Source organism: Hyla sarda, chromosome 1, assembly GCF_029499605.1.
Source record: "Hyla sarda isolate aHylSar1 chromosome 1, aHylSar1.hap1, whole genome shotgun sequence".
Classification (NCBI taxonomy): domain Eukaryota; kingdom Metazoa; phylum Chordata; class Amphibia; order Anura; family Hylidae; genus Hyla; species Hyla sarda.
Window position 1 is genome coordinate 516627028 of NC_079189.1, and position 22292 is coordinate 516649319.

Sequence of the window (22292 nt, forward strand, 5' to 3'; positions counted from 1 at the left end):
GTTAAACAATCTTATATAATAAACACCCCACTATGTGCAATATAGAGACCATGTAACATGGGAGCAATATATTACAATTATGTGTTTTTACTTTGTTTTATGGTACATTCAGACAAGCAGAATTTCGGAAGATTTTTCAGTGTTAGCAGATTTTACTACCATAGATTTAAAGGGGTTGTGCGCTGCCATGGCTTTCAGAGCTCCGCTCGCAGCATCCGGAAGTTCATTACTCCGAACGCTGTGTGCGGGCTTCCGTGTTCGCGCCCACCCTCTCGTTATGTCATGCCCGGCCCCTCGTGACGTCACGCCCACCACTTCAACGAAAGTCTATGGGAAGGGGCCCCCTTCCCATAGACTTTGGTTGAGGGGACAGGCGTGACGTCACGAGGGGCCAGGCGTGACGTCACGAGGGGGAGGCCGCAAACACGGAAGCCCGCACACAGCGTTCGGAGTAATGAACTTCCGGACGCTGCGAGCGGAGCTCCGGAAGGCAGGGCAGCGCACAACCCCTTTAAATGGTTTTAAAGTGATATCTGCCCCTATTGCTTATGTGTTGTGGACCCGTTAAAAATTATGACTTTTTGCAGCAAATACACAATGCAGAAATATGCCCATGTGAACAATCCCTAAAGGGGTTTTCTGGCCAAAATTTATTGATAGGATAGGTCATCAATATCTGATTGGTCACCTAACACACCCTCCTGTTTGCTCGAGCTGCGCCACCAGCATACAACGCCACACATTATGTAATGGCCGTGCTCAGTTACTGCAGCTTAAGGATGGGTTCACACCACGTTTTTCAAATACGGTTACCGTATACAGTTTTCCACTAAAAAACGTATGGCAAAAACCGTATGCAACCGTATGACTCCAAATTAAAACGTTTACGGTTTTTCCCCATATACGATTCCAAAACGTATGTACGGTTCTATCTGTTTGCATCCGTTTTTGCCAACGGTTTTGCTATTTTGTTGGAATTAGTTTTCCAGCAATTTAATAAAGTTACTATTGTTGTATTGAAATTCCAATGGATGTGGGAGTGGTTTCCTGTGTGGATCACCCTGGCTTTTCCAGGCGTTTCCAGAGGGAGGGAGGATGTCTGGGATGAATTCTAGAAAGATCTGCGCATGTGTCAACTCCAAAAACGGATTAGAAAAACCGTGTGCAACTGTATTCTGAAATTCTGTGTACGGTTCTCATAGTCAACAATGTTAAAAGAACCGCATACGGTTCGCATACGGTTTTAACCAACCGGAGGCAAAAACGTGGTCGACAGCATTTTTGCCTACGGTTGAAAAATCGGCAAAACCGTATCCGAGGCAAAACGGATGCAACCGTATACAACATTTGGAATATGGTTTACAATGCATTCTCTATGCATATGGTTTCGGATACGGTCGTATATTTTTTTGCGGAAAACCGTATACAGTTACCGTATTTGAAAAACGTGGTGTGAACCCAGCCTAACTACTATTCAGAGTGAGGGCCCTGTGTTAGACCCCTACCAATCAGATATTGATGACCTATTCCAAAGATGGAAATGGAAAGGTATGGCTAGCTCCACACCTGTTCACACCTCTATCAGCACACAAACACAATGCTAGTGCTGCAGTAGTAATCATTAAAAAGGTTGAAGTCCAGTGCTAGGTAGAATATTACAGGCAGATACCCACAATCAATCAGGAAACTTGATTATACTGTACCAGTTTTGGGGTTTCCCTTTAATCATGATTAAACGAAAATGGTCATCCTGTTCACCCACACTAAACCCAATACACCAAGTTATAGTGTGAATGAACAGGAGTCTGATGCGGGGTTTCTGACCAATATACATGTGGTTAGCCATCGGTGTTATGGCGGGACCACGGGGTGTAGCAGTGTAGGTGGTGGGGCCAGATGGTATTAACCCCTAGGGCAAGATGTTGTTAACCCCTAGTGTTCGTGACGCCAGGATGTAGTTGTATGGTGTAGGGTACCACCGACAACCAACCCAAAACGGCAAATATTAAATGAAAGTCCAAAGCAGAGTTTTGATTCAACTGGAACTTTACTGAAGATGGCAGTATAACATTTCTTACTGATAGCCAACTTCCACAGAGGTGACCAGGACACAGGGAGCCTCTCAGGCTTGCTTGGACTTGCAATGGTAATAATGATGATGCAGGCCACTGTACTACTGTTATGACTTTGGTAGGGACAGTAGAGACTTGGCTTGTACTCTCAGATTTAATGTGGCTGCAGACTTTTAGGCTTTGGCCTAGATAATTCTGGACTTGACTTGTACAGGACTTGTGCTTTAACCTGTTAAGGACATAGGACGTTCTCTAACGTCCTCACTACCTGGGCTTTAATGCCCAAGGACGTTAGAGAATGTCCTGTTGTATTTCCAGTCTCTGCCGCTCGCCGGGCAGAGATCAGAACTGGATGCCTGCTGAAATCCTTCAGCAGGCATCCAGGGCAAACGCCGAGGGGTGCCATGTAGGCCCTTGCGATCTGCGATGATACCGGGCTGATCGGGTCCCTGGGACCGGACCGCCCGGTAATTTCGCATGATCCCAGCTGTCACAGACAGCCAGGACCATGCTGAAGACTAGGAGCGAGGTGGCAAGCCTGACACCTCCTCCGATCCCCTGCGATCCGTCGATTAACTAACCGACCAATCGCAGGAGGGGGGGCGGTTACTTCCTCCCGTCCTGCCCGGCCCCTGGAAGTCCGGAGAGGGCGGGGGACGGGGGAGTGCTGGGGACCAGCCCCGGTACTTACCTCGTCCCTGAAGATCCGGATCCCGGCAAGGAAGATGGCGGCGGCGGCAGGTGAGTAGATCTTCAGCCGCGGTCGGGCCCTTTACAGCAATGCACGTCGCCGTAAAGCGACATGCATTGCTGTATTGGGACCCTGTATACTACAACTCCCAGCATGCCCAGACAGCCCTTGGCGTCTGGGCATGCTGGGAGTTGCAGTTTTGCAACATCTGGAGGTCCACAGTTTGGAGACCACTGTGCCCTTCCAGATGTTGCAAAACTACACATTCTCAGCATGCCCTTACTGTCCAGGCATGCTGGGAGTTGTAGTTCTGTAACATCTGGCCCTTCAGATGTTGCAGAACTACAACTCCCAGCATGCCTGGACAGTTTTGGCATACTGGGAGTTGTAGTTTTGCAACATCTGGAAGGGCACAGATTGGGAACCACTGTATTAGTGGTCTGCAAACTAGTCCTCCAGATGTTACAAAACTACAACTCCCAGCATGCTGGGAGTTGTAGTTCGGCAACATCTGGCTCTAAAGATGTTGCCGAACTACTACTCCCAGCATGCCTGAGAATGCTGGGAGTTGTGGTTTTGCAACAACAGGAGGCACACTGGTTGGGAAACATTGTCTGTTTCCTAACTCAGTGTTTCCCAACCGTGTGCCTCCAGCTGTTGCAAAACTATAACTACCAGCATGCACTGATAAACTGTGCATGCTGGGAGTTGTAGTTTTGTAACAGCTGGAGGTCCCCTCCCCCCTGTGAATGTACAGGATACATTCACATGGGCAGGGGGCTTACAGTGAGTATCAGGCTGCAAGTTTGCGATGCAGCAAATTTTGCGCGGCAGCTCAAACTCGCAGCGGGAACTACACTACACTAACACAAAATAAAAAAGTAAAAAACACTACATATACACATACCCCTACACAGCCCCCCTCCCCTCCCCAATAAAAATGAAAAACGTCCGGTATGCCACTGTTTCCAAAATGGAGCCTCCAGCTGTTGCAAAACAACAACTCCCAGTATTGCCGGACAGCCGTTGACTGTCCAAGCATGCTGGGAGTTTTGCAACAGCTGGAGGCACCCTGTTTGGGAATCACTGGCGTAGAATACCCCTATGTCCACCCCTATGCAAATCCCTAATTTATGCCTCAAATGCGCATGGCACTCTCTTACTTTGGAGCCCTGTCGTATTTCAAGGCAACAGTTTAGGGTCACATATGGGGTATCGCCGTACTCGGGAGAAATTGTGTTACAAATTTTGGGGGGCTTTTCTCCTTTAACCCCTTATGAAAAGGTGAAGTTGGGGTCTACAACAGCATGTTAGTGTAAAAAAATTAATTTTTTACACTAACACGCTGGTGTTGCCCTATACTTTTCATTTTGACAAGAGGTAAAAGGGAAAAATGCCCCCCCAAATTTGTAATGAAATTTCTCCCGACTACGGAGATACCCCATAAGTGGGCGCAAAGTGCTCTGGGGGCGCACAACAAGGCCCAGAAGGGAGAGTGCGCCATGTACATTTGAGGTGATTTGCACAGGGGTGGCTGATTGTTACAGCGGTTTTGACAAACGCAAAAAAAAAAAAAAAACACATGTGACCCCATTTCGGAAACTACACCCCTCACGGAATGTAATGAGGGGTGCAGTGAGAATTTACACCCCACTGGTGTCTGACAGATCTTTGGAACAGTGGGCTATGCAAATAAAAAAAATTTGTACAGCCCACTGTTCCAAAGTTCTGACAGACACCAGTGGGGGGTAAATGCTCACTGTACCCCTTGTTACATTCCTCAAGGGGTCTAGTTTCCAAAATGGTATGCCATGTGGGGGTTATTTTGCTGTCCTGGCACCATAGGGGCTTCCTAAATGCGACATGCCCCCCGAGCAAAATTTGCTCTCCAAAAGCCAAATATGACTCCTTCTCTTCTGAGCATTGTAGTTTGCCTGTAGTGCACTTCAGGTCCACTTATGGCGTACCTTCATACTCAGAAGAGATGGGGTTACAAATTTTGGGGGGTATTTTCTGCTATTAACCCTTGCAAAAATGTGAAATTTGGGGGGAAACACACATTTTAGTGAAAAAAAATATATATTTTTTTACATATGCAAAAGTCGTAAAACCCCTGTGGGGTATTAAGGCTCACTTTATTCCTTATTACGTTCCTCAAGGGGTCTAGTTTCCAAAATGGTATGCCATGTGAGGGTTTTTTGCTGTTCTGGCACCATAGGGGCTTCCTAAATGTGTCATGCCCCCCGACCAAAATTTGCTCTCCAAAAGCCAAATATGACTCCTTCTCTTCTGAGCATTGTAGTTCGCCCGAAGTGCACTTCAGGTCCACTTATGGGGTACCTTCATACTCAGAAGAGATGGGGTTACACATTTTGGGGGGTATTTTCTGCTATTAACCCTTGCAAAAATGTGAAATTTGGGGGGAAACACACATTTTAGTGAAAAAAAATATATATTTTTTTACATATGCAAAAGTCGTGAAACACCTGTGGGGTATTAAGGTTCATTTTACCCCTTGTGACGTTCCCCAAGGGGTCTAGTTTCCAAAATGGTATGCCATGTGGGGATTTTTTGCTGTTCTGGTACCATAGGGGCTTCCTAAATGCAACATGCCCCCCAAAAACCATTTCAGAAAAACATACTCTCCAAAATCCCCTTGTCGCTCCTTCGCTTCTGAGCCCTCTACTGCGCCCGCCGAACACTTTTCATGGACATATGAGGTATGTCCTTACTCGAGAGAAATTGTGCTACAAATATAAGTATAAATTTTCTCCTTTTACCCCTTGTAAAAATTAAAAAATTGGGTCTACAAGAACAGACGAGTGTAAAAAATGAAGATGGTGAATTTTCTCCTTCACTTTGCTGCTATTCCTGTGAAACACCTAAAGGGTTAAAACGCTGACTGAATGTCATTTTGAATACTTTGGGGGGTGCAGTTTTTATAATGGGGTCATTTGTGGGGTATTTCTAATATGAAGACCCTGCAAATCCACTTCAAACCTGAACTGGTCCCTGAAAAATAGCGAGTTTGAAAATTTTGTGAAAAATTGGAAAATTGCTGCTTAACTTTGAAGCCCTCTGATGTCTTCCAAAAATAAAAACTTGTCAATTTTATGATGCAAACATAAAGTAGACATATTGTATTTGTGAATAATTTTTTTTTTTATTTGGAATATCCATTTTCCTTACAAGCAGAGAGCTTCAAAGTTAGAAAAATGCAAAATTTTCAATTTTTTCAGCAAATTTTTGAATTTTTCACTAAGAAACGATGCAAGTATCGACAAAATTTTACCAATAACTTAAAGTAGAATATGTCACGAAAAAACAATCTTGCAATCAGAATGATAGGTAAAAGCGTCTTAGAGTTATTAATGCTTAAAGTGACAGTGGTCAGATGTTCAAAAAACGCTCCGGTCCTAAGGTGTAAAATGGCCTGGTCCTTAAGGGGTTAATGTCCAGGAATAGAGCAGGAAGTAAAGAAAAAGAATGCGGAGACTACAGCCCTTTATATTTCAGGGGGCTGGACTTAAGCCCATTGGTAGCTGGTTGCCTGTGGTTACCTGTGCCTCTGGAACTCTGTATCTCATGTGATCACCTATCACATGATATATCACATGACCTTAGGAAGGTCCTCTACAGGGTAAATGTCCCAACAACCTTCATATATTACTTACATTCACTGTAGAATACATATAAAAGATGTACATACTCAATATACAATACAATACCATATAATGACTTCGGGGGACCCTGCAGGAGAGCCCTGTAGACTTGAGGGACTCTACCTGAGGGGACTTTAGGACTGTACAGAACCATGTTCTGTACCGGGACACCACCTAAATTTCCTAAGTCCGGCGCCCGGTCCCTCTGAAGATCAGCTTCTATCTTCAGGGAATTGTGCGGTGGAGGCGGGCCCGATGGCTGAATTTTAATATTCATGGTCACATGAGTGCTGAGTAGGCACAGTGCTCTCTGCTGATACCTCTGTCCAGGAACTGTCAGAGCAGGAGAGGTTTTTTATTTGGATTTGTTCCTGCTCTGGACAGTTCCTGACATGGAGGTGTCAGCAGAGAGCACTGTTGTCAGAGAGAAAAGAACTATACAACTTCCTCTGTAGTATACAGCAACTGATAAGTACTGGAAGGCTTAAGATTTTTATATAGAAGTAATTTACACATCTCTTTAACTTTTTGGCACCAGTTGATTTAAAATATATATATATATATATATATATATATATATATATATATTATCCACCGGAGTACCCCTTTAAGTCCATTATATAATGGCCAGCTATGGTGTCTGGATATATAGGCCTCTATAATGAATGGGATAAGAAGCTGTCAGATACTGTGTAATTTTTGGCACTAAGCAAAAGTCTAGCGAGATAACTTATCATAAAGTAAAAGACAATTTCACAGTGAGATTCTCCAAAAACAAAACCAGTTCATGTGCAGCCATGTATCAAACAGTAATAGGCACTTATGTGATACATGTCACTGAATATAAGTGTGGTTTATTCCTCTTATCCTTATTTAAACCAAAATATACATTTACCTATGAGTACATCATTGTGCATGTTGGTTCATAGCTGGTGAAGGGCTGGAGGGGCAGATGACTGCGTGCTATGGTGATGCAGCAACAAACTAATATGATCTAGATACAGGGCTTGGGCAGCGAACAGAAACTTTCCCACAACTCACTTATAGATGTATTCCAAAAGCTGGTGCTCGCAGAATCTGGGGCCCTGGTTAGGGACCCACACACTTCAGACAGGAAAAGACGATCTCGACACAGCAACAATGTGGTAAACATGAGGTTTATTCTATAAACAGTGTCATTACATTAGCAAATTGCTATTGTAATGACACTGTTTATGGAATAAACCTCACGTTTACTACATTGGTGCTGTGGAGAGATAGTCTTTTCCAAAATAGATAGGATAGATAGATAGATATAGAAACAAAAGGATGACTGCAGAACTCCAGAGTCTCAAAAAATAAAAAGTGACTGTTAGTGTGTGTTCTCATAACACCATTCTCAAGCCACCATTCTGGTGTTATGAGAACACCGAAACGTCGCACTTGCCTGTTGGAATAAAAGTCACTTTTTATTCTTTGATACTCTGGAGTACTGCGGTCATTCTTTTGTTTCTGTATCCTTTTGGACCCGGGACCGGGGTCCCAGAGACCTGCCTACACCATATTTACTTAATTTGCTGTTTTGGAGGTGCTGCTCTATACCTATTTTTAGATAAATGGATGGATGGATGAATGAATGGATAGATAGATAGAATATATAGATAGAATAGATAGAATTTATAGATAGGATAGATAGAATATATAGGTAGAATAGATAGATAGATAGATAAATAAAAAGAAATCCAAGAAGTCCACAGCACACAAAAATCCAGCAAAAATCAAGTGAAGTATTTATTCCATTTCCAGTGCAAAAAATGTGCTTGAGAATGGCAGCGTGAGGCTGCTGAAACGTAGCACTTGTTTTTTTTGTTTTTTGTTTGCACTGGAAATTGAATAAATACTTTGCTATTTTCACTGGATTTTTGTGTGCTGTGGACTACTTGGATTTTTTGATTATCTGAGCCTCTCACCACGGCTCATATAACTGCGGGTACCTTCAAATTTCTTTTTTACTTTTTAGTAATTGTGCGGTTCTTCTGGTTTCTATTAAATAGATAGATAGATAATTGACAGAAAGAAAGAAAGACTGAAAGACAGATGAATGCGAGTAGATAGATAGATGTTTACTGCATTTTGGTGAATAAAACCCACACACTTGAATGTTATCCATGAATGCTGCATTTTCTGCTGTAGATAGATAGATAGACAGGCAAGGATAAGTTGGCCAGCACATACTGATACCAAAACTACTGCCTGGACCTGGCATACAGGTGCACTCTGCTAGGCTGAATATACATAAATAGGATAATACAGCAGCACACTGCTAGCACAAAGATACAGATAAAAAATCAAATGCTGCATTGCTATAATGCAAGAAATTAAAAAGTGAGGTACTTAGCTCACAATTTGGCAGCCAAATAGCTTGGACCATCCCACCACAATAAGGTGACCTCATTGGGACGGACATATGGGGGAGTGGCTACCTCCTTGTTGGCTCCTGCACTCCACCCACCGCCATTACGTGCTGTATAAGGTGCGGATGTCTCAGACCTTGCAAGCCTGCTAACTGATTGCACAGAGGCATATTCACAGTGTAGGGTCCTTCCCAATGAGGTCACCTTATCGTGGAAGCATGGTCCAAGCTATTTGGCCGCCAAATTGTGAGCTAAGTACCTCACTTTTTCATTTCTTGCATTTTAGCAATACAGCATTTCATGTTTTATCTGTATATTTGTGCTAGCAGTGTGCTGCTGTATTATCCTGTTTATGTATATTCAGCCTAGCAGCGTGCACCTGTATGCCAGGTCCATGCAGTAGTTTCGGTATCAGTATGTGCTGGCTAACTTATCCTTGTTTGTGTTATACATATGGGGGAGTGCCTACCTCCATGTGTGCTCCTGCACCCCACCTACCTCCATTGGGTGCTGTATAAGGTGCGGATGTCTCAGACCTTGCAAGCCTGTAAACTGATTGCACAGAGGCATATTCACAGTGTAGGGTCCGTCCCAATGAGGTCACCTTATCGTGGTGGGATGGTCCAAGCTATTTGGCCGCCAAATTGTGAGCTAAGTACCTCACTTTTTCATTTCTTGCATTATAGCAATACAGCATTTCATGTTTTATCTGTGTTTTTGTGCTAGCAGTGTGCTGCTGTATTATCCTGTTTATAGATAGACAGACAGATATATGTAAATATGAAGATATATCAATTATAACTGATGACATTTGAGCATCTGTTCATTTTCTGTATCATTGTATGGGCGCTTATTGAATAGTCGTTTCATAACATGCTCCTTTTAATAGCATTATATCAGTAAAGTACCGTAATGACAACTACTACATAACCAGATCACATCTATACATGTGTCACACTGGTTTTGAAACAATGAGATAAGGCATTTATAGTACACCATGTTATCATACAAGAAATAAATATGTGGTTAGTTCCAAATTTCTGACTTTCATAAATTGTATTCCTTTTGGTACCGTCCAGTGTCCTTATTATTATTTTATATTACTTTATGTACATATACACAGAATATATTTTACAATGAATTTATGTGAAGTGAGTTGTGTAAACTGAGCGTATTACATTACTGAATATGACTTATCGGGGTAAACTCTATGTGACCCTTTAATGACAATGTCATTTAACTGCTTGAAATTACAGTCTGTGCAAATATAATCTTCTTAAATGTGGAATTTATTACTCTGTCACATAGAAGCAGCGCTGACATACATGAAGAAAGCAGCCATAAGCACAGTTACATTTGTTATCACTTTAGTGATACATTTTGTGTTTTTAGTGCTGAAAAGATAAGAAGCCATTAAATGGTCATAAAACAGTATAAGTGACTTCCAATAACATTCCAGGTTGGTAACATAGACTTTGAAATGTTTTAATGGGTATTCCAGCCCTTAAAAACGTATACCTCTATCTGGTATCCCCCACAATCTTTAGAATCGGGCCCTGAATTTCCCCGATGCATGGAGCGGGGTTCAACAACAAGTGGTCAATGCATTGCATGTTTGAGGGAGCGTCGGATATACCGTAGCGTTGTACCTGTGTATCTCCAGGGCTCTCATAGACAGTGCATGGCGTTTGTGAGGATGGAGGAGTCCAAGAGTGTGGACCCCCTGCAATCAGATACTTAGAGTATAGATTTTCCAATGTTGGAATGCCCCTATAAATTATGTTCATCTAACAGGTTCAGGTTTTCACCATTCTAAATAACTCAATATTGATACATGAATGTGGTGTGTTAGTAAATATGTGTCTTGCGATGTGATATCTGTATGCTGAAGTACTGACATTTGGGTGGTCAATAGTTGCTGACATGTTGTATCATGAACATAGGACTAAGGCTGGGTTCACATATGTCCTGCATCCGACACAGGTGAACTCAGCCTAGATTTCGACGGAACTGATGCCATAACTGATGACAACATGCAGTTTTCATCAGTTGTATGGCATCTGGCGTCCATTGTTTCTGGACATCGGGCATTTCCTCTACCTGTTGCCGTCCAGCGTGTCCAACCATCCGGCGTCAAAATTGAGACGCTGGATGATTGTGAACTGTCCCATTCAATTAAACGGTTCACGCCGGAGGGAAACTATGCCGGGCACTGGACATATGTGAACCCAGCCTAACCTCTACATAGAAGATGCTTATTCCCAGCTACTGTATTCCAGATCTGTGTGGAAGAATAAAGGAATGTACAAATGTATCAAAGATTAGTCTGGGTAAAATGTATACGCTGTGTTTTATTTAGGGCATTTCTTTGAGAGGTATAGCATGCCTCAGTTTAAAAGAACATTAAATGAAATGTGTCCGCTGTATATCAGGCTCAGAGCTGCAGACATGGGCAAATGAAGAAATAAAACAAATTATGTTTTTCCTATGAGCTCAAGAGTTTCAGAGTTCAGACTGAGTGGCAGCATGCAAGCTTCCTCTCTCCCCCATCCCTCCCTGCCTTGTGTGATTGATGTACAGGGTATGGCTTCCACATCTGAGCCTTGTACATCAATTATGCAGGGCAGGGAGGGGTGGGGGCAGAGAAGGCATACATCCTGCAACTCAGCACCGCTTCTACGACTATTGAGTTCATAAGAAAAACATGATTTTTCCTTTCAAACAACCATCAGACATAAGAGACAAGTATCATTTGTTTTATCTCCCTATCTGCTCATGTCAGCAGCTGAATATGGTACAGAGCGGACAGATTTCATTTAAAGGGGTTGTATAGGGATCTAAAATGGTATCACCTTTCTGTTTCCAGTTTCCCTAAAACATTTGACTCTTAAAACACTTGAGCTAAACCCAATATGTCCTTCTGAAAATCTATATATATAAAACTCAATGGCCCTCAGTGGAGTGTCGGTTTGTGTTTGACTTTTGCTTTTCCGAACTTTTTTTCTCTTGGTATTTACTAATCTGTCGCATTTTTCCAGATCTTTTTAGTAGCACAGTAATTTCTGTCGCAGGGATCATCTGTCGCATGGTAAAATCTGTCGCAGGGTTAATACTGTCGCACATTAAAATCTGGTGCATGCATAAATCTGCCGCAATTAAAATTCTGTCGCAGTGCGACAGATTTTTTAAATGAAAACCGGGAAAAGAAAAAAATATATAATTTGTGAAAATATATATATATATGTATAGAAATATATAACTATATATATATATACATATATATATATATATATATATATATATGAGAGATTAATACATTTAAATTTATATATAAAGATGTATTAAAATGGGTATATTATATATATATATATATATATATATATATATATATATATATATATATATATATATCTTATAGATATGCAGCTGCTGCTCTATGAATGAATTGTATACCTGTCAGGATCATCGGCCGGGCGGCTGCTGGATGCGCTCCTGACATATATACTTGTCATATATAACGCTGTACAAATGTGCTATATATGACAAGTATATATGTCAGCAGCGCATCCAGCAGCCGCCCGGCCGATGATCCTGACAGGTATACAATTCATTCATATCGCGGCAGCTGCATATGTATATAGAAGCGCTGTGGGGGCAGATAACGCTATATGTCTGCCCCCCAGCACATCTATATACATATACAGCTGCCGGCACAATGAATGAATAGTATATCTGTCAGGATCATCTCGCCGTGCCCCTTCTAATTACGTTCTGATAGGTATGGTTGTCACATATAGCTGCAATAGAAAATTAGGACAAATGCGCTGGTGGGGTCACAGTATGCGCTGGCAGGGGGTATAGATATATACTTATAAATGCGCTGGTGGGGTCATAGTATGCGCTGGTGGGGGGTATAGATATATACTTATAAATGTGCTGGCGGGGTCACAGTATGCGCTGGCGGGGGGTATAGATATATACTTATAAATGCGCTGGCGGGGGTCATATATTTATTAATGCGCTGGCGGGGGCTAGATATATAGTGCTCTATGCCCCCCCCCCAATCAACACTTTTATTATACATATGTTCCCTCACATTGTCCATTTTTAAAACCCCAGGGGGATCCCTGATTGGCTCCTCAGTACCGGCCATTCAGGGATCCCTGCAGGGAATTTAAAAATGAAAGTAAAAAATACATTGTGATCTCAGGGTTGCGGAGCATGCCGCCCGCTCCCCTGCTTAATAACTTCTGATCGCATCGGGTGTCAGAAGTGAGACCCGGGGCGATCAATCCCTCAGCCCCTGTACTACATCCCCCATCATGAAACAGACTCAGTTCAATGATGGGAGTAGTAGTACAAACACGAATGTAGCCTCCCCAGCTTTCTGCAGACTCCGCTTCTAGGGATTTACTACTCCCATCATGGAAACAAGTCTGTTCCTGGCTGTGGGAGTCTGTAGGCAGAGGTGTAAAAACGTCCAGTACATGACGGATGTTTTGTAGCATCCCTTAATACACCCGTTATTAAACCTCTGTTAATAATACATAATAACATACGTTTATTAACGGGTGAACTTCATAGTGTGAAAGCAGCCTATGATTCACCATTATCACTGAAACAATAGGAAAGACTCATGAAAATGTGAAAATAAAGCTAAAACATTGTTTAAAAAATAAATTGTGCAAAAAAAATTAAACTGAATCTCTTGAAAAAGACGAGGTAGGCAAAGGAGCAAACAGCCAGATAATGTATTCCCTTTTCTGAAACTTTATACATGCTTTAAAGTGTAGGGTTTCTTCCCAGAAAATTCACATGATTTTCAGAGTGGTTTTCAGAAAAGACGAGTGATTTTGGATGAAATGTAGGGAACACGCCCCTTTTCCCAAAAACAAGGACCATTTTGTAGGAATTTTTTTTTTTACTCAGAGTGATTCAGATTCTTTCAGGTTTTTCTGTCGCACTGTCACGATTCGGCTAGCTGGAGGTGGATCCTCTGTGCCAGAGAGGGATTGGCGTGGACCGTGTTGGTGGACCGGTTCTAAGTTGCTACTGGTATTCACCAGAGCCCGCCGCAAAGCGGGATGGACTTGCAGCGGCGGTAGCAACCAGGTCGTATCCACCAGCAACGGCTGAAGATAGGCGCGGTCCAAGGGAGTAGACAAGAGCAAGGTCGGACGTAGCAGAAGGTTAGGGCAGGCAACAAGGATCGTAGTCAGGGGCAACGGCAGGAGGTCTGGAACACAGGCTAGGAACACACAAGGAAACGCTTTCACTGGCACAATGGCAACAAGATCCGGCGAGGGAGTGCAGGGGAAGTGAGGTATAAGTAGGGAGTGCACAGGTGAACACACTGATTAAGGCTGCTGCGCCAATCAGTGGCGCAGTGGCCCTTTAAATTGCAGAGACCCGGCGCACGCGCGCCCTAAGGAGCGGGGCCGCGCGCGCCGGGACAAGACAGACGGGGAACGAGTCAGGTACGGGAGCCGGGATGCGCATCGCGAGCGGGCGCCTCCCGCATCGCGAATCGCATCCCGGCTGAGAGGGATATTGCAGCGCACCCGGTCAGCAGGTCTGACCGGGGCGCTGCAAATGCGAGGATGCTGCAAGCGCTCCGGGGAGGAGCGGGGACCCGGAGCACTCGGCGTAACAGTACCCCCCCCTTGGGTCTCCCCCTCTTCTTGGAGCCTGAGAACCTGAGGATAAGACTTTTGTCTAGAATGTTGTCCTCAGGTTCCCAGGATCTCTCTTCTGGGCCACAGCCTTCCCAATCCACCAAAAAAAATGTTTTCTTTCTGACAGTCTTGGAGGCCAGAATCTCCTTCACGGAGAAGACGTCAGAAGAACCGGAAACAGGAGTGGGGGAAACAAGTTTGGGAGAGAAGCGGTTAATGACGAGTGGTTTAAGGAGAGAGACATGGAAGGCATTGGGAATACGAAGAGAAGGAGGAAGAAGGAGTTTGTAAGAGACAGGGTTAATCTGACACAAGACTTTGAAAGGGCCAAGATAGCGTGGTCCCAGTTTGTAACTGGGGACACGAAAGCGAACATATTTAGCGGAGAGCCATACCTTGTTTCCGGGAGCAAAAATGGGGGGAGTTCTTCTTTTCTTATCGGCAAATCTTTTCATCCGGGATGAAGCCTGTAAAAGAGAATTTTGGGTCTCTTTCCATATGGTGGAAAGATCACGAGTCACTTCATCCACAGCGGGCAAACCAGAGGGCAAGGGAGTAGGGAGGGGGGGAAGAGGGTGACGGTCGTACACCACGAAAAATGGGGATTTAGCAGAAGATTCGGAGACTCTGAAGTTGTATGAGAATTCGGCCCATGGTAGAAGATCTGCCCAGTCATCCTGGCGGGAGGAAACAAAATGCCGTAAATAGTCACCCAGGACCTGATTAATTCTTTCTACTTGCCCATTGGATTGGGGATGATAAGAAGAAGAGAAGTTTAATTTCATCTTGAGCTGTTTACAGAGGGCGCTCCAGAATTTAGACATGAATTGGACGCCTCTATCCGAGACGATATGCGTGGGCAAACCGTGAAGGCGAAAAATGTGTACAAAAAATTGCTTTGCCAACTGAGGCGCTGAAGGAAGACCAGGAAGAGGAATAAAATGTGCCATCTTGGAAAATCGATCAACGACCACCCAAACAACTGTGTTGCCACGGGATGAGGGTAAGTCCGTAATAAAGTCCATACCAATCTGTGACCAAGGCTGTTCGGGGACAGGCAGAGGATGAAGGAGGCCAGCAGGCTTCTGGCGAGGAGTCTTATCCCGGGCACAGACAGTACAGGCCCGCACAAAATCAACAACATCAGTCTCCAGAGTCGGCCACCAATAAAAACGAGAGATGAGTTGCAAGGATTTTTTGATGCCCACATGGCCTGCGAGGTGGGAGGAGTGTCCCCATTTGAGGATCCCGAGACACTGGCGTGGAGAAACGAAGGTCTTCCCTGGAGGAGTTTGCCTGATGGAGGCTGGAGAAGTGGAGATCAGACAGTTAGGAGGAATGATGTGTTGCGGAGAGACCTCTACTTCAGAGGCATCAGAAGAACGAGAGAGGGCATCGGCCCTAATGTTCTTGTCAGCAGGGCGAAAATGAATTTCAAAGTCAAAACGGGCAAAGAATAACGACCACCTGGCCTGGCGAGGGTTCAGTCGTTGGGCAGACTGGAGATAGGAGAGATTCTTGTCATCAGTGTATATGATAACTGGAAATTTTGATCCCTCCAGCAGGTGCCTCCATTCCTCAAGCGCCAATTTAATGGCCAGTAGTTCTCGATCCCCGATGGAGTAATTTCTCTCCGCCGGGGAGAAGGTCCTAGAAAAAAAACCACAGGTCACAGCATGCCCGGAAGAATTTTTTTGTAGAAGGACAGCTCCAGCTCCCACTGAGGAGGCATCTACCTCCAATAGGAAGGGTTTAGCTGGGTCAGGTCTGGAGAGCACGGGAGCAGAAGAAAAGGCCGACTTGAGATGTTTAAATGCGTCTTCCGCTTGGGGAGACCAGGACTTAGGATTGGCATTTTTCTTGGTTAAAGCCACGATAGGAGCCACAATAGTTGAAAAGTGTGGAATAAACTGTCTGTAATAATTGGCAAACCCCAAAAAACGTTGGATAGCACGGAGTCCGGAGGGGCGTGGCCAATCTAAGAAGGCAGAGAGTTTATCTGGGTCCATTTGTAGTCCCTGGCCAGAGACCAAGTATCCTAGGAAAGGAAGAGATTGACATTCAAAGAGACATTTCTCCATTTTGGCATAAAGTTGATTGTCCCGAAGTCTCTGAAGAACCATGCGGACATGCTGGCGGTGTTCTTCTAAGTTGGCAGAAAAAATCAGAATATCGTCCAGATAAACCACAACACAGGAATATAGGAGATCATGAAAAATTTCATTAACAAAGTCTTGGAAGACGGCAGGGGCGTTGCAAAGGCCAAAGGGCATGACCAGATACTCAAAGTGTCCATCTCTGGTGTTAAATGCAGTCTTCCATTCGTCCCCCTCCCTGATGCGGATGAGATTATAAGCACCTCTTAAGTCCAGTTTGGTAAAGATGTGGGCACCTTGTAAGCGATCAAAGAGTTCCGAGATAAGAGGTAAGGGGTAGCGGTTTTTTACCGTGATTTTATTAAGTCCGCGGTAATCAATGCAAGGACGTAGGGAGCCATCTTTTTTGGACAGAAAAAAAAAATCCAGCTCCGGCAGGGGAGGAGGACTTGCGGATAAACCCCTTTTTTAAATTCTCCTGGATGTACTCCGACATGGCAAGAGTCTCTGGAGCAGACAGAGGATAGATTCTACCCCGGGGTGGAGTAGTACCCGGGAGGACGTCAATAGGACAGTCATAAGGCCTGTGAGGAGGTAAAGTCTCAGCTTGCTTTTTGCAAAAAACATCAGCATAGTCCATATAAGCCTTAGGGAGACCGGATACAGGGGGAACCACAGGGTCACGGCAAGGAGTACTGGGAACCGGTTTAAGACAGTCCTTGTGACAAGAAGTACCCCAGTTCTTGATTTCTCCTGTGGACCAATCAAGGGTTGGGGAATGGCGTTGAAGCCACGGTAATCCAAGAAGAATTTCAGAAGTGCAGTTGGAGAGGACCAAAAATTCAATTTTTTCGTGATGAGGTCCGATGCACATTAGGAGAGGTTCCGTGCGGTAACGCACGGTACAGTCCAATCTTTCGTTGTTAACAGAATTGATGTAGAGGGGTCTGGCGAGACTGGTCACCGGAATGTTGAACCTGTTGATGAGAGAGGCCAAAATAAAATTTCCTGCAGATCCGGAATCCAAGAAGGCCATAGCAGAGAAGGAGAAGGTAGAGGAAGATATCCGCACAGGCACAGTAAGGCGTGGAGAAGCAGAGTTGACATCAAGAACTGTCTCACCTTTGTGCGGAGTCAGCATACGTCTTTCCAGGCGGGGAGGACGGATAGGACAATCTTTCAAGAAGTGTTCGGTATCGGCACAGTACAGGCATAGATTCTCCATGCGGCGTCGTGTCCTCTCTTGAGGTGTCAAGCGAGACCGGTCAACTTGCATAGCCTCCACGGCGGGAGGCACAGGAACGGATTGCAGAGGACCAGAGGAGAGAGGAGCCGAGGAGAGAAACCGCCTCGTGCGAACAAAGTCCATATCCTGGCGGAGCTCCTGACGCCTTTCGGAAAAACGCATGTCAATGCGGGTGGCAAGATGAAGAAGTTCATGTAGGTTAGCAGGAATTTCTCGTGCGGCCAGCACATCTTTAATGTTGCTGGATAGGCCTTTTTTAAAGGTCGCGCAGAGGGCCTCATTATTCCAGGATAATTCGGAGGCAAGAGTACGGAATTGGATGGCGTACTCGCCAACAGAAGAATTACCCTGGACCAGGTTCAGCAGGGCAGTCTCAGCAGAAGAGGCTCGGGCAGGTTCCTCAAAGACACTTCGGATCTCCGTGAAGAAGGAGTGTACAGAGGCAGTGACAGGGTCATTGCGGTCCCAGAGCGGTGTGGCCCATGACAGAGCTTTCCCAGACAGAAGGCTGACTACGAAAGCCACCTTAGACCTTTCAGTAGGAAACTGGTCCGACATCATCTCCAAGTGCAGGGAACATTGCGAAAGAAAACCATGGCAAAACTTAGAGTCCCCATCAAATTTATCCGGCAAGGATAATCGTAGGCCGGAAGCGGCCACTCGCTGCGGAGGAGGTGCAGGAGCTGGCGGAGGAGATGGTTGCTGGAGCTGAGGTAATAGCTGCTGTAGCATCACGGTCAGTTGAGACAGCTGGTGGCCTTGTTGCGCTATCTGTTGCGACTGCTGGGCGACCACCGTGGTGAGGTCGGCGACAACTGGCAGTGGGACTTCAGCGGGAGCCATGGCCGGATCTACTGTCACGATTCGGCTGGCTGGAGGTGGATCCTCTGTGCCAGAGAGGGATTGGCGTGGACCGTGTTGGTGGACCGGTTCTAAGTTGCTACTGGTATTCACCAGAGCCCGCCGCAAAGCGGGATGGACTTGCAGCGGCGGTAGCAACCAGGTCGTATCCACCAGCAACGGCTCAACCTCTCTGACTGCTGAAGATAGGCGCGGTACAAGGGAGTAGACAAGAGCAAGGTCGGACGTAGCAGAAGGTCAGGGCAGACAGCAAGGATCGTAGTCAGGGGCAACGGCAGGAGGTCTGGAACACAGGATAGGAACACATAAGGAAACGCTTTCACTGGCACAATGGCAACAAGATCCGGCGAGGGAGTGCAGGGGAAGTGAGGTATAAGTAGGGAGTGCACAGGTGAACACACTGATTAAGCCTGCTGCGCCAATCAGTGGCGCAGTGGCCCTTTAAATTGCAGAGACCCGGCGCGCGCGCGCCCTAAGGAGCGGGGCCGCGCGCGCCGGGACAAGACAGACGGGGAACAAGTCAGGTACGGGAGCCGGGATGCGCATCGCGAGCGGGCGCCTCCCGCATCGCGAATCGCATCCCGGCTGAGAGGGATATTGCAGCGCACCCGGTCAGCAGGTCTGACCGGGGCGCTGCAAATGCGAGGATGCTGCGAGCGCTCCGGGGAGGAGCGGGGACCCGGATCGCTCGGCGTAACACGCACATTCTGTCGACAGAATTTAGGAGCAAAACCCGACGAAAAGAGTCGGAATTCTGGTAGTAAATGAGGGCCAATGTATGTGTATGTATGTTCCAGCATCACGTCCAAACTAAAGATATTAACATGAAACATGGCACACATGTTACTTATATGTAAACTACAAACATAGGATAGGTGATTTAACCCTTACTCACCCACATTTCTTAGGGTCTGGGTTTTTGTTTAAAGTCCCATACAAGTCTATGGGAAATATATGTTACTGCATCTTTGTGAAAGATATCTATCTGTGTTATATATAAAAGTCCATCCAAAGGTAATCTTCTGAGATGCCATAAATGCATCTGATAAGATCACATCTGTAGAGAATGTTAGTTTAGACCTGCGTCAATTTCCAACAACCACACACGACCTTTCTGCACTGAGATTTTCATACCTGGAGATTTCTAACACAACGTTTTAAAGGTATTGTTAATAAAATCAAGGAAGTGCTGCTTATAATGTTGCTAGAGATATCTACAATGTAGGGCTCAGGCAGCGCCAAAGAGGTTTGGGAAACTTTAGATAGATATAGCACCTTCATTCTGCAAATGACTGTTAATCTCAGCTGGTTATTTAGTTTTCCTTTCTCTTATCAGGTGTAACCTTCTCAGGAACAGGTTTCTGAAACCTGTATGCTATAATCTCAGTATAAATAAGGATTCAACAAAACAGCCTTTGTAGGATATTCTTTACTAGTTTAATTCAGTTTACTGGAAACATGACGTCCAATTGTCATTGTATATAAAATGGGTATTCCAATATAAAGAAATAACAATTATATTATGCTGTGGCTGGTGTAAAAATAAAAAAAAGACCTATCCTGGTCCCCACAGCTCCCATTGTAGCTCCTTCCGGCCTCCCGCTGCTCATCTCTTCTTCCTGCTCCAGAGATGAGTGCTTGGTGCAGGACCTGCCGTATAGCCAATCAGTGGCTGAGATGGGACACCGATGCGGCCAGTGTTTGGCTGAATGAGCAGGTCCTGCTATGACATCTCGTCTCAGAAGAAGTGAGAAGAGAGAAGCAGTGGGGACTAGAAGGATCCGCAATGGAACATGTGGGGAACCAGAATACATACTGCATTTTGAACTCCTCAACTTTCCAAGACCACTGTTTGCAGCCATTAAATACATATTTGTATTGGCCATATGGTGAAAACACAGGTGCTTGGCTGTGTTGAGCATCTCAGACCTTTCTATATGTTCACATGGAGTTTGATCATGGATTTGATAATAATAATAAGGGATCTCAGTTAATGACAAGAAGCAGAGATCTTGGGAGGTGTTGGGAATTGATATACAAAGTATATTAAATAAAATACATTACTTTTATGTTTATTTACTGAAACATTTGCCGAATGTGTCTGTGTATTTTAGAATTTAGAGGAAATACAAAGTATTTTGAAAATCGTGTAGAATATCAGCTGTTTCCAGCTGGTTATACAGTCAGGACTTTCTCTTTTTGCTTTACATGTCTGTAAATAGACTTCTGTTTGCGAATATAAAATGTCTGTACCCATGATATATAAGTTGATAATATTTGACAGCGTCAAACGTCATAGGGTCTGGTACTGATTGGTCTTATCTGTTGTTCCGCCATACAAGTTGAGATACGAGGTAACAGCAAATAAATCATGTGTACGATTAAAACTATGTGCCATGCACAGTGACTACAGAAGGAACACGCTGTTATGATTTGTGGAACTTTCTGGATGTCTTAGTGTAGGAGTCTAGATGCCACTTTATGGTATGGAAAGCAAATATTTAAATTTTTCTTTAAATGGAAGATTGGAATAGAGATTTTTTTAAAAAAGTATACTACCAAAAGTATACTACCCCATTCCCAAGGTGGAATCATAGACTTTATTGGCCAAATTAAGCCTACCAACAATATGCTGTCCCACAAATAAAACATATCACAGCGTGAAGCAGAAAAAACATAGTCCCAAGTGTTTGGTTTGTTGAAGCCGGTGTGTACGCCATGGTGTTCCAATGTATATGACCATTCTAGTTATGTGTCTGCCTTAAAACTAAAGTCTTGCATTAAAAATCATAGACCATTTATTTACAAAAATATTGCAACACTTATTCTTTAGAGAAGCAGTTTTCAACCTGTCTTTTAAGCTGATGCAACATTACAACTCCCAGCAGTCATTGGTTATGGCTGCCAAGGAATGCTAGGAATTGTAGTCACACAACACTGAAAAGCCTCAGAGTAAAGACCATTGCTAGAGGTGTAATGTGATGCTCCAGGGCCCCAATGTCAAATTTGTACCAGCCCCCTCCCCTAGCATGTGCCATTTATAAAGCTGGTTACTTCTTATGTAGTAGAATGGACTGAAGTACTAGCACCTGAGTAAGAATGCAAGCTGTGCCCCTAATGCTTCTGCAGAAAAGCCACATATGGCTGCTCTGATCTGAAGCTCAAGCAGAAGATATTGTATACTCCTCCATACTTTTGACACATTAAAGGGGTTATTTAAGAGCAGAAAAGATGTTACCTTTCCTCTCCCCGAAACTCCACTTCTGGGGGTACTGTCTTGAGATCATCCCATGTGGGTAAAACCAAAAAATGAAGTGACCATTGGCTGCATAATGTTGGTGTACCATTGGCAACATGACATGACCATTAGCCACCGCATAGACATGTGGTTTTGCTTGCATGTGATGATCACAATAGAGTACCTGCCCCCTCTTTCATTATACTTCCAAAACGACAGCAAGGCAGAAGTGGAGCGCTGGGGAGTAAGGAAAGGTAAGATGGCAAACTGTTGAACATATGTAAAATATGAAAGAATTTAAGGCCATATGCTACATCAAGTTCTTGAGTGTGCATACAACATTTTCTACTGCATGTTC

At 44.4% G+C, this 22292-nt stretch overlaps 1 protein-coding gene across 3 annotated transcripts in view; it reads right to left on the reverse strand.

Annotated features, from left to right (window-relative positions):
• The window catches only part of ADGRV1 (adhesion G protein-coupled receptor V1), a 588171-nt gene that overhangs the window by 73338 nt on the left and 492541 nt on the right, over positions 1-22292 (reverse strand). The window lies entirely within an intron of this gene.